Below are 11,129 nucleotides of genomic sequence, written 5' to 3' on the forward strand. Positions count from 1 at the left end.
CCCTCCAAAACCCGCCTTCCTGCAGGCGCAAACCTCACTCCATAACCTCATACAGTAAGGCCAGTGTTGTCTGGAGTCACAAAGTTTTATATGTGCTTGCTTCTAATTAAAGACCATTCGATTTTAAGAACTTAATAAAAAGGCCGTAAACCTGTATCATTCCACAAGAACGCCAAGAATGCTAAGTAGCCAACTAATATTCTTCCAAAGTGACCTCTAGTAAGGGCCACCTCTACTACTTTGCCAACTAACATGTCAGGAGGCGGAAACATTCCGACCTGTCACAGGCTCCTCCACCCAATCTTAAAAAGCAAAGGCAAGTGAAAAGGCCTTCTTCCAGGGACCAAAGCAACCCAAATTCCTACAGGGGAAAGAGCTAGTACAAACAGTCGCAAAAGTGGCAAAACCAAAGTTTAAAAAGCGACTTACATGCCAGCAAACGATTCAGAAGGATTCTGAGAGGTAATACAGACATTTTAGTGGCGGAACACTTGGAGAGGAGCCGGGCAGCCTGGACTTTCTCCCTCAGCAGGCCATTAAACCCTGCAGCGGGGAGGGGAGGCGCACGCACAAACTAGGAACCGGCAGCTCACAGCCAGCCTATCTTGACAGCTGCCAGCCGTCAGCAGGATACCGGACAAGGATGTTCTTCACCGAGACAGGGAGGGCACTCCGGGCTAATGATAACCCAAGTGCACGCAATTATAATCAGACTGATAAGGATCGATCCCTACCCTTGGAGCAGACACAGATCCAACCGCCAAGGAAGAGGCCCTGTGTGCTGGAGGGAAGCTAGCTTACCCAGACGCCCACAGCCTCACGTGTCCCTTCCCACACTTACTCTCGCTCTCTACGATCCACACTGTGTGGAGCAGCAAATTATGTCCTTGAAGGACAGACCCGATCCTGTCAAGCCCTGAGTACAAGCCCTCAGAGCTTCCCTCTGCCCTCCCAACGGCACCCGTACATGCCCCCTGTGAGCTCACCTCCACCATTCTGCTGTTTCCTCACTAGACTCTGGCCACCGTGGCCTTCCCTCCTGCAGCTCCTGGCTGACCCCGCTCATTCATTCTCACTCACTCATTCACCAGAAAATGACTGGGACCATGTAAATCACCCACTGCTGCATGAGGCATGGCACCGGGCGCTGCAGACACAGCAGTGAGCAAAAAGACAAGCCCCGCCCCAGGGGCTCCCACGCCAGCAGGGAGGGACAGGCGACTGCAAAACGAAAAGCGCGAGGGAGTGAATCACGGGGGAAACTGGGCCAGCCCGGGCCGAGCGGTTAAGCTCTCACACGCTCCGCTTCGGCGGCCCGGGGTCTTGCTGGTTCGGATCCTGGGCACGGACATGGCGCTGCTCATCAGGCCACGCTGAGGCGGCGTCCCACATGCCACAACTAGAAGGACCCACAACTAAAATATACAACTATGTACGGGGCGGGCTTTGGGGAGAAAAAGGAAAAATAAAATCTTTAAAAAATAATAATAATAATGTGGGAAGCTGGGAGGAGAGTGTTCCACACAGAGTAAGCGGCAATGCAAAGGCTCTAAGGCCCAGTAATATTTCTCCTTTAATGTGTTTCTTGTTAAATTGTTAACTCCAAGAAGATGGGGACCTAGTGTCTTATCTATCCTGCTCCCCATCCAACCTCAGCACTAAACATAGTACCTGGCTCCAAATTACCTGCTAAACGTGATAAGTGAATTAGTGTCTACAGGAAAAGCCAAAAAAGCACCCCAAGTAACAAAAGTGTCCCCTCAACTTATCAAGGCGCCTGCAGAGGTCACACGGGTTCCACATTTACTTACACGGTTTATGATCGAAGTGAATTCAGTGCCACTTCAAGAGAAATCCTAGCAGTATGGTGATGCGTTTCCTCACCAAGGCATCATCCCGGAGAGAGGTAAGAGCAGAGTAGAGAACAAAGAGCCTCAAAGCCCATACAGTAATCAATACATCAATTTACATGGGCAACTAACCAAGTCCGAATACAGTCATTGTCCCCATGGCTGCCCCAGCCCACTGACAGCTACGCCAGCTCCCCGTGGACGGGCTGTTCCTCTCCAACGCCACCGTCACGGCCTGGGTTGTGCCCTTTCTTGATTCCAAAGCTTGGATCATCGTGAGTGTTTCCTCACTGGTCTCTCCCAGGCCAAATCATCGTGTACCAAGGCTCTGTGTTAATTTTAAAAGTTTTTGTCACAACACTTCCACCGGAGTTTGCCTCCAACCTAGCTTTCCAACTACCCTTCAACAAGAGCTCCCGGCCCCAGCTAACCTGTGCCCCGAACATGCCTGGTGCACGCGCGCCTCCACACCCCCACACAGGTGATCCCTCACCTGGAATGCCATTATAGTTCTTCTCCACCCTTCTGAACGTCACCAGCTCAAAATAATGCCTTCTCGGCCCAGCCCAGTGTGACAAACGGATCACCCCCAAGCAATGACCGCATTCATCTGGCCACACCTGTACTTCCTATACTCTTCTCTGTGTCACCAGAGCTGGAAATCTGCAAACCACATTTCCCAGCCTCCTTTGCCAGCTGGTTCTGCCAAAGGCTGGAGACTCTGGCAGGAAGAGCGATACGACACTTTTTTCTGCTATTGGTCTGTGCGCAGCAGCAGCAGCAAGCAACCGTGAAGGACTGCGGGCGCTGCGCGCGCACACACTCTCACAGCATCTGCGCTCCTGCTGAATCGCGGCAGTGTGGCTCCAACAGCAGCAGCCAGTCAGCAGCTCACGGCAGCCGACTCGCGGGCTCCAGCCCAAAGGTGGCTTCCTGATCTTGGGGTAACAACTCCCTTCTCCCTCTCACACCTCCACACACACCCTCCTCTCCTTCTTTTGCTCCTCCAGCCCTCCCAACATCTCCCTAACAAACCCCTTGCATTTAAATACTTCTCTGCCTGAAGTATCTAGAGTGGTGCCCACTTTCCTGATTGGACAATAACACACAAAAGTAGATGATGTGGAAATTAAAACAGCAATATCAACTGAGATGGAAAATGAGATATATGGCAAAAGAATGAAGACTGCCAATTTCTTTTTAAAATACCATACGATGAAATCCTGGAAAACATCTCCCTAGGTATATTACAATGTAAGTTTGCAGTTCTAAAGATTAAGATGCCAGTTTAGCTATATCCTTAGCTGCACACTTTTCTAAAAGGAAGGAAGAATCACACCTCTCCACAGCCGAGTTTCTATGGACTAGGGAGAATCGAAAGAGTCCTTCTTTTTTCCCCAGAACCTCAGACATGGGAGGTCCTTCTTAGGTTTCTGGTGTCTGACTGATAACTCATATAAAGCTTCAGAATTCACAGAAACTGGGGGTGGAGGCCAAGTAAACAGTCACTCTCGTTCTAAAAAGCAACTTGAAAACCAATCTCAACCACAGCACTCGGCAAAGGGTTCCGGAGCTCCTGCAGCCCTGAAACGCAGCCCCTGAGGGCAGGCGGCGGAGTGCCACTGGCACACGGGGCAGGCGTTTCTGCCTCATCCTCGCTGAAGCCACCACTGACCCTGGAAAGGCCACTGTCTACACTTCTGATGAGGGCCTCTATTTTCTGGTTAAGATCACACCTGAAAATCCCATTACAAAAAACTGCCCAGAACGTGGTTCAATCACCTTTCTTAGGCCGAAGAACTGAGTTCATCTCGAGCAGAATCAAAGCTCTGGCTCCTGAAAGTCTGTGGCTTCCCACCTGCTCAGAGATCACTCAGATGTCGCCAAGTCTTATCTTAAATTCATCTTCAGCTATTATATTCAACCAAGATAAGGGAATGAAGTGTTGGACGGCATAATTTTTTTTAAAGGCTAAATAAAAGCGGCTAACTTCGGAGGTTAACAACGATTCAAACCACACCTATGGCCCGTCATCACATCATCTGCTGACCCAGTTTTCCATTAACAAAAAATCTTTCATGAAATGGAAACCTTGGGGAAGACGTAAACCCCAGCGAGAGCCCAAAGAAGCCGGACTCTCGCCGACTGCCAGGCTGACTGGGGAAACTGGGCCATCGGCTGTCGTCATTTTCATACTGCATTTGCCAACATGCCTAACAGATAAACACTTGAACATTTTTAGCTGGTCCATCATTTCTCTAACCTCCTTACCCCAGGAAACTATGTCCTGCAACCCCATTTAAGCATTTTCCAAGTATTCGGCACAATAAACTCCTTTCAGAGACTGACAAATGAAGAGTTCTGGTAAAATGGGATTCAGTGAATGCCTCATAGGTAATCAACTCTCAACAAGATGGAACACACAAAACCCATCCAGCAATTACACAACCCTATCTTTCTCTGATAACGGGGTCAGTGCTTCACAGGGATGGCTCCAGGCTCGGCCCTCATTTAACACCTACTGAGCCTTCCTGGGGCCTGGTGAGAACCGGGAGGACCATGAGAGCAGGAGTGCCACAGCCATGTGCCGTCTCCTCACTGCACAGTGAGTGGGGTAAGGGAAGGAACAGCCGCTGGCCTAGAGCCGGCTCTACAGACACATGCGCACACCACTTGTTTTCCCACTTAATTATCTCTCTCTCTCTCTTTTTTTCTCTTTCAAAGATTGGCACCTGAGCTAACGTCTGTTGCCAATCTTTTTTTTCCTCTTCTTCTCCGCAAAGCCCCCCAAGTGCATAGCAGTATATTCTAGTTGTAGGTCCTCTGGTTGTGGCATGTGGGACGCCGCCTCAGCGTGGCCTGATGAGCAGTGCGAGGTCCGCGCCCAGGATCCAAACCGGTGAAACCCAGGGCCACCGAAGCGGAGCGCGTGAACTCAACCACTCGGCCACGGGGCCAGCCCCTAGTTACCTCTCATTTATGTAAGTAATAACAGCAAATATTCACAAGCCAGGCACAGTAGCAAGTGAACAATACGCATATGTGATTTCATTTCATTTTTCACAATAACTCAACAGGCAGGTACTACTATAATCCCCATTTTATAGATGAGAAAACAGTCTCAGAGAGGCCAGGTGACTCGTTCTAGATGATCCAGCCTCCTGTGGCCCTAGCTGCCTGCCTCTGAAGCCTATGCGCCTGGCTGAACCCCACACTGCACTGCTGCAAAGACAGAATGGGCAAAAACAGCTGGGTAGCTGGAGTTTTCCCAAGAAAACAGAAGTGGCTAGTGCTGTAATCCACTTTCTCTCTAGCAGCGCTCTCCACCGAGAGGGGACAGTCTCTCACCTACCCACAGGCAAACCTTAGTAACACACTGCCCCAACGACGTCTGTGTGCCTAGGCCGCTCACAGTACTATTCTGAACCTTGCCCTCCAGCTTCTTACCTCCACCCAGGAAGGGTAGGTGTTCTCTTCATTCCATAAACAAGAAAACTGAGACGTGGAAATTCACCGGCTCCCCCAGGTCAGAAGGATTCACTATGCTGTCTCCTCAATGGGAACACTGATGTCACCCAAGACTCACGGAAGAAACAGAAAGTCTACCATAGTTTTAATCACAAAGACCATTTCCAAAATGAGACTTGATGGAAAATAGTTGTCTGTAAACTTCAGTAATTTGCAATTAAGGATTAATATAACTTTAGTTGCCTGAGCATTTAATTGCGAGAAAACATTAACTTGCAACTTTCTTCATTTCTCAAACCATGGAAGGGAGAAAATGCTATAGGACTTAACCTCATTTTTTTTTTTCATCCCATTGAAAAATTTCATTTCTACTCACACAGAAAGTACACCTGAAAAATCACCAAAAAAAGTAATTATGTGACTTCACTGTTCTGGAAATACTCTTTCAAGCTTCCAGAAAAAGCATCTTTCTTATCAACTGGACAACAGTGTTCATATGAATCTTGAGGGGCTCGGCCCCCTCATAAGGACGATCATAAAATTAAATACCATGGGAAGAAAATCAGTCTCAAATTTAAAGGAATTAAAGTAGCAATGCTAAAACCCAGTGGGGAGGTGGAAATCCATCCCTCTGCTCTCAATCTCAAGAACTCACAAAACAGCAGACTAAGAGGACACAGGAGACAGCAGGGAAAGACCCACGTGGTTCCTCTCAGCAAAAGTGAAAAACACCAGGATACAGTGTAAACAGTCAATTCCACTTACAGTTTCAAAGAAAAAAACAAAACCAGTGCAAAGAATGAATCCGAAGCAACATTTTATTCAGAAGTCAAAGCTACCTTAGAAATTTCACATCACTACCTCACACTCAAAAACTCTAACTTCAAGGGAGGAGTCTCGCCTTAGCAGGTCATTTTCGACAAATCCTCCAGATCCAAAAGGAAGCTTTGACTTTGCCCGTGAGTTTCCAAGTTGTGTGGAAAATAATCTTCCTTGAAGTCCACAGGCAATGGATTGCATCCTAATTGCATCATTTGCTCTTTGTTTTGAGGCTACTGGGGACAATTTGAAGGGCAAGGGAGTTGTGCTTGAAAATCCTCAGGCTAATCACAAAACGGAAGCAAGTGGAGAACAAGGCATCCTGAATTTAAGGTCAAGAAAGCCCCAAATCGGGCCCAGCCCCATGGCTGAGTGGTTCAAGTTCTGCATGCTCTGCTTCGGCGGCCTGGGTTCACATACTCGGATCCCAGGCACAGACTACACCACTCACCAGCCATGCTGTGGAGGTGTCCCACAGACAAGAAAATAGAGGAGGACTGGCACAGATGTTAGCTCAGGACTAACCTTCCTCAAACAAAAAAAGAGGAGGACTGGCAGTGGATATTAGCTCAGGGCAAATCTTCCTCAGCAAAAAAGAAAAAAAAAAAAAAGCCCCAAATCAGTAGAGGAGTTTGGTTTTCCCCAACATGCAGCCTTCACCAATGTGAAACTGTATTTAAGAAGTTAAGAGCTGTCAGTCTGACATCTTTAAAAAAAAAAAAGATGGGGAGAATTCAAAAGAAAGGCAGAAACAAACCTAATGTAGACACACTTTAAAAATATTTGTAAGTCAATGTACTTTCTCCTCAAATACATTTTTAGTTGGTGAAGATGGTATTACAAATCTACATCCCAATCCTGTTAAGGGATTCCCTTATAATGGAAAGAATTAAATCCCTGAATCTACCTAAACCCTGGGATCACGACTTCACACTCCTGCTGTGCAAAAAGCTTCTATCCAATCTTCCTGTGCTAATTTGCTTACAGCATGGTGCGAAACCTCACTGGGGACTGGCTAGTGTAAAAATGCTGGCAGTGACCTTGGCACACATTTCAAACATTTTTAATCTGTTTAAGTTCTAGGTCAAAGGTGGAGAGAGGGCGGTACTCACAATAAACAAGAGAAGCGCGCTTTATAATCTTCAAAATGCTTTCTCACTTAATTCTCACACCACCACCAAGCAGAGGCTGGTGTGCATTCTCCAGATCACAGAATATGTGTGTGTGTGTGTGTGTGTGTGTGTGTGTGTGTGTGAGGAAGACTGGCCCTGAGCTAACATCTATGCTGATCTTCCTCTACTTTATGTGGGATGCTGCCACAGCATGGCTTGATGAGTAGTCCTAGGTCCATGCCTGGGATCTGAACCTGCAACCCCAGGCCGCCGAAGCGGAGCATGCCAACTTAACCACTACGCCACCAGGCCGGCCCTGGATCACAGAATTTTAAGGCTGGTGAAGGGACTAACATCCACCCAATACATTCCACTGGAACAGAGGCAGAGGGTCTTGTCTGGTGGCTCCCTACTGTATTCTCAGCACCTAGAAGAGTACCTGGTACACAGTACTGCGCATCAACATCAACTTTACCAGACTTTCAACAAGTCCAGTCCACGTTCCGCGGAAGAGAACCCCAGTCCAGAAGTGCCACGACCTGCCCACGGCCATGATGCTGGCTGCGTGTTCCCCACTCTCCCGCTTCCCAGTTCGCGGTGGGTTCCTCCCCCTACTCAGGCTGTCCCTGAGGCTAGAAAGGGTTCCCCAAACTCTCGCCCAGAACTCAAAACTCGCACTGGCATCCGGTCATTTTTCACGTTTTCACTAATTGTAACCTACACCCTTTTCCTCCCTCACGCAGGTACCTGGTTTCTTCCTACGCATCACTCTTCACTCTAGCTCCACGGTCCTTTATTTAGCGCCTAAGTCTATACAAAGGACCACGCCTATGGAGGATAAGAGACAAATGAGAGTCAGTGCTCTCAAGGGACTTCCAAGCCGACGACAAGAAAGGCAGCACCAGGAAGGAGCTCTGCAGCACAGAGAACTGGACCTGCAAATTATGGGGGACGGCGGAGGGACCAACGTGAGCAGATAAAACCTGAACACGTGTCCAGGGGACAGCAAGTGGTCCGGGAGGACTAGCAGACTGGCAGCTCCGGCGCACGGGGAGGCGCTGAGGGGCACCCCGGAGGCCACCCGCGGAAAGAACCGACTAGGAGGGCAAGCAGCCGGCACCGAACTCTTCAGGCAGTTTCTGACTCCCTCCTGATACCTCTCCTTCTTTCCTACTTGCCCCACTTCCTCTCTGCCAAAAAAAAGCACAGAAAAGCTTTTGAGTATTCACTCTGTAACTGCATTATCTTAAAAGTTCTCTTACTAACATCTTATTAAGATGGGCAACTTCAGGATCAAGGGTACCGCGTGCGCTCCACACCCCTCCGATCAGCCCCCCATTCTTAATCTCTTGGCAGTGCAGGATCCCTCTGACGATCTGATGAAGATCTGGACCCTCTCTCGGCAAAACGAACTTACACAAAAATTCAGGAACCCCAAATTAAAACTTGCCCCAGCAGAAATTATGGAACAAACAGGCCAAAAAAAAAAAAAGACTTAGCCACTGTTTCTAATACTAATCAGGAGCACCCAATTCCCTCATTCACATAAGTAGAATATTCTTTCTTCTGAGTGACAGAGTAATTATCCTTAGTGAATAAATAAAATGAGGGAATGTCTCCAAGCTTTATAATCCTTCCCCACTAGGAACGATACAGCTTCCTTTATCGGGCCCCACGCTGTGACAGGCCCACTGAAAAGCAGCTGACAGGCAGCACATAACGCCGAAGTCCTATATGGCGGGTGACAGCTACAGCCCTGTTTACACACGAGGAAACCGAAGCTCAGAGGGGTCAACGGACCCGACTCAAGGCTGCCCAGCTGGAAAATGGCAGAGCTGCCTCTGGAACGCTGGCGTATTGACTTCCAAAGCCCATCCAGACTGCCTCCCAGCAGAGGAGACCTTGTCACCATATTGATTACGGGGAGAGACCAAAAGCTACTGCCATCTCCTAGTAAGTAAACAGTCCAGTCCAAGGGTCCAGTCCAGAATCACACACCCTCGAGGTGTCCAATAAATGCCTGCTGAGTGACTAAGGCAAAGAGAACCTCGTCCACAGGACGGGGAAAGGTGTCAACAGTTTTAAAGAGTTCCGTGTGAAGGCATGTGTCACAGTCGGGGCCTCAGTCACTGTCGTGATTCCGACTGGACCTCTCCAGCTTGGCAGGGCCCCGAGCACCTAAGCTGTTACGACGCTGGCCTGCAGAGGTCTGCAACATCTCCATTAGGGAATGAGCAAATCAACAGTGAAACGTCAGTGCAGCACAGTCCAGGTCGCCCTTCGCCCGTGTTCCTTTCTCCCTGTGCGCCCTCCAAGACTGCAGCTATGATGCTGCAAGACAGCGGCTCCCACGAGACCACGAGCTCCCATTTCTGAGCAGTCACGTCGTGCATCACTGGAAGCCTATGTAGGGCCAGGACCTAGTCATTATCCTCATTATATGACCACTGCTCAGCGAATATAAAGACATTTTTACCAAACAATGAGAGAACAGATGAAGGCTAAGAGCCATAATCCTAGGCTTCCCAAAAAGGGCAGTTTCTACAGTCCTCCCTTAGCCGTTCGACAGCAGAGCTCCTCGCACCTAGGACTCCTCACACAAGTATGGGGGCAAGACAGAAGGCAGCGCCCGACCTAGAGTGCAGAAAGAAAGGGAGACCGACGTCCGAGGCCACAGGTCCCAGGGGACTCTAACCCAGCAGGACTAACCTTTTTTGGGTCATGGATTCCTTTGAGAATTTAAGGGAAGCTACAGATCCTCTCTCCACAGAAAAGAGACCGACCCCAACTGCAGCATCGTGGACACTGCCCTGTCCCAACCACTTATGGGGCCACACACCCTCGGGTTCACAACCTTTGCTTAGAATCTGCATTTCTAACTAGAGGCAATCCAAAAGCAGCGACCACGGTGCCGTCAGAGGACGCGAAGGGAAACTGAAGACAGAGGCCTTAGCCCCGGCAGCGCCTCACTGCCCACCAGGGCCCCGACTCCTCCTGCTGCTCCAGGTCCTTAAGGCAGGGTAACAAACCGGGGGGAAGGATGCTCCAGCTCCCACGAGAACGGAAGAAGGCCAAAGGCAGGGGCCACATCTGACAGTAGCTTGCATTCCAACCAGGGCTGGACACAATCTACATATTCATAACTGTGGACTGCTTTACTAAATAACACATCTAAAATACTCTACACGTTATACCTTATCTCTTAGAGAGTGAAATGACATATAAATTCATGTAGTACAGGAAAAGATAACGATACATAACTAGCAGATTCTGAAATAAAATATTTTCCTAAATTGGACCCCTGGGAGCTTCAAATATAAGAAAAAGCCTATAAATGATGTGCTTTCTGGGGCTGGCCCCGTGGCCAAGTGGTTAAGTTCACACGCTCCGCTGCAGGCAGCCCAGTGTTTCATTGGTTCGAATCCTGTGCGTGGACATGGCACTGCTCATCAAACCACACTGAGGTGGCATCGCACATGCCACAACTAGAAGGACCCACAACGAAGAATATACAACTATGTTCCAGGGGGCCTTGGGGAGGAAAAGGAAAAATAAAAAAATCTAAATTAAGGGAAAAAAAAAAGACGTGCTTTCTCATCTCTCTAGTCCTGATTTCTCTCTCTCTGGCGGGGACTTGCAACATCGATGACACCTACATTGGTATCCAGTGAACTGCGGCCACCATTCCCTAAGGGCCTGCGGGAAACGGCCAGGGGGCCCGAGAGGTGTGACCAGGAATCCTGCTTCTTCCCGTGGAGGTATTTATCCAAGAAACATTTCCTGAACATGAGCGTCCCAGATTCCTGGGTTATGTGCTTAGAGAGAAAAAGATGAAAAGCACAGCCTTTGCCTTCAAGGAGCTTAAGGTACAGCTGGAGAA

Source organism: Equus quagga, chromosome 13 (genome assembly GCF_021613505.1).
Source record: "Equus quagga isolate Etosha38 chromosome 13, UCLA_HA_Equagga_1.0, whole genome shotgun sequence".
Lineage (NCBI taxonomy): Eukaryota > Metazoa > Chordata > Mammalia > Perissodactyla > Equidae > Equus > Equus quagga.